The sequence below is a fragment of the Chenopodium quinoa genome, unplaced genomic scaffold (assembly GCF_001683475.1).
Source record: "Chenopodium quinoa cultivar QQ74 unplaced genomic scaffold, ASM168347v1, whole genome shotgun sequence".
Taxonomy (NCBI): Eukaryota; Viridiplantae; Streptophyta; class Magnoliopsida; order Caryophyllales; family Amaranthaceae; genus Chenopodium; species Chenopodium quinoa.
The window spans coordinates 1,129,030-1,131,781 of NW_018742415.1; positions in this window are offsets into that span (position 1 = coordinate 1,129,030).

The following is a 2,752-nucleotide window of genomic DNA, read 5'->3' on the forward strand; positions in this document are numbered from 1 at the left end:
CAATAGCATGAATCTCTTCAACTGCTTTGATGAGTGATGAGGGGTCACCATGGTCTTCCTTATCAGAAATAGCCAAAGAATCAGAAATTGGTGCATTATTGATACTTGGCTTCTTGCTTGCAGGGGGCAATAGGAGTTTATTATTATCAATTAAGTCTTGGATAGCTTCCTTAAGCTTCCAACAATTCTAAGTGAGATGGCCCGTGCCTTGATGATACTTGCAATGTGCGTTGGGATTCCAGTTAACCGTCCTCTTTTTGATAGGTGGATCCCCAAATGATCTAATGGGAGTTATAAGACCTTTTGCATGTAATCGGTCAAATGCGGTGTCATAACTCATACCAATAGGAGTAAAGTTCCTCCTTAATGGTTTCATTTGTCCTTGATTGTTCATAGCGAGGACTTCACTCAAATTAAAAGTGCTAACATTGTTTCATTAGGTGGTTTTGGAAGAAGAAGGATTGTCATTCTTCTTTCCTTTCCAGCCACTGTTAGAGTTATTATTAGCAACTTTTTGCTTAGCAAGGTTATCTTCAATGTTAATTCCAATGTCATAGACGGCCTTAAGGTATGCAAGTTTTTTTTATACTTAAAATGTTTAGAGTACTTTTCTTGGAGGTTCTTAATGAACATCCTCACAGATTCCTTTTCACTAGGTACTTCGATCATCTTCACGGAAGTTTCCCTCCACTTACTAAAGAAAGGAGTTAAACCTTCATTCTCTTTTTGCTTAAGTATTTGATGTTCCCTATGATCAGGTTCAACTTGAATATTACATTTATACCAATCAATGAAAGTGTTTACAATAGATTTCCAAGTAGAGGTTTTCTCTTTGTCAATGGAAAAGAACCGTTGTTGACAAACGGTTTCAAGAGATAAAGAAAACAAAGAATGAAAGACTTTCCTATCAATCCCCTTAATGTTCATTATTGGCTCCAAAGCTCTTAAGTGGAAATAAGGGTTGTCTGTTGCCTTGAACTTAGGGATGTCGATGGCATTGAACTTTTGCGGAAGAAGCTCCTTTTCCACCGAGACCCCTTGCGAGCTAATGCCCTGGAATCTGTAGTCATTGGATATTTTGCTCAAGCTTTCTTGCATGAGCTCCATTTGTTGTTGTTTCACAGGGTCATTGATTTGGAGGTTTAAAGCCTTCAACACCTCAGTAACGCTATCCATTTGCTTCTTAAGCTCATTGACTTCTTCTTGACTTGCCATTATCTTCTTATCTTTTCTTTTCCGACTGACTGGTTTATCAAAAAGTTGAACTTGAACAAAGAGGTTGTCTTTGATTAAACGCCTTTCCAATCTTGACCACGCATTGTAAATTAAACCATTTTATTTGTTTTAATGAATTGACTCAAATTAACTTTGACTTACTGGTTTATGAAAAAGAAAAAAATCAAAAATAGGGTGCATATTTTTGGGAATCAAGTATGTGGGTTCAAACAAGTGTGGTTTAATTGGACAATTAATATCCGACTTACCCCCCTAAAAATGACGAAAAATACGCACATACAAGACTCTCTAGACATGGTCAAAGTGTACATACATATTACTGTGTGCTTTATTTATGAGTGCAAGTGACATGATTTGACTCTTATGTATGACCATGGAACTAAGTTCTTAGACTCAATTAAGGACTAAACAAGGCTACTGCCATTAATAAACTGATTAATAAAGTGTTTAATTAAACTCATCGTGATGACTCGAGCAAGAAATTGAACTTTCGCCGCACGCTACAATGCAGCGCCAGACAACAGGGATGTCGCCTGGCATTGCACGGCAGTGTTTGGAGCCACCGCCCAAACCTTTGCACCATTTCTAGAACATCGATCTGGGATTGTTTTCAGTATTTTTACTCTAAAGGGACAGGTCTAAGTCCTACTAAGGCGGTTTGATTAATTTATTAGACTTTAATTAGTCAAGTTAATTTATTAATTAATTAGGAAAAGTCCTTTCAGTCATTAATTAGTGTATTTAGACTTAATCACAAGTCAAACAAATGGTTAGGAAAAAACATATAGAGTATGCACAACAAATAATGCACAAGTAGTCAAGTAGGCACAATATGATGCAATGAGTTTGCAACCTAACCATGGCTCAAGTTCTCTAAAGTTTAGGATATGGGTTAGTCAAAGAGGGTCCATGGTTATGAGTCCAAATGCACCGCGCGGAAGCCTTACCTTTGGAAGGGTTGGCACGTGTGGATGGGACCCCACGAGTTAAACTCGCTTCCACGGTTTGGTGAATTCAACATTCTCGGATGTACTCTTTGTTACCAAGAGCGTTCGATTGGGTAGATGGAACATGAATTCCCAGATGGTTATGTCCATATGTAGAACACATATAAGTTTCAGAAAAGAGAGAAAAACTCAATCAGGAAGAAGAATCGAGCCAATAGTGCCAAAACTAGTCCAAACAAGAAGGCAGAGTTCTGGCTCGGTATTGGAAGAACTTGGCGCCAGACAACAGAGTCTGTCGCCAAAAAATAGCTCCGTCGCCAGATGACAAAAATTTTCGCCAGGCGACGAGGCCATTTTTCAGGTGACGCACTCTTTTTTCTAGACGCTAGTTCCTACATGCCTCAGCAGCTTTCTGTGTTCTTAGAATTTTCCGGTTTTCGTAGTATTATTTCGATTGTAGTTGTGTAAGATATTTCTCAACTTTCCTACGTGTTAAAATCCTATGATTTTTAATCACTACGGATGGCCATTCCAATGACAACCTTGTTTATGCATATGACAATAATGTT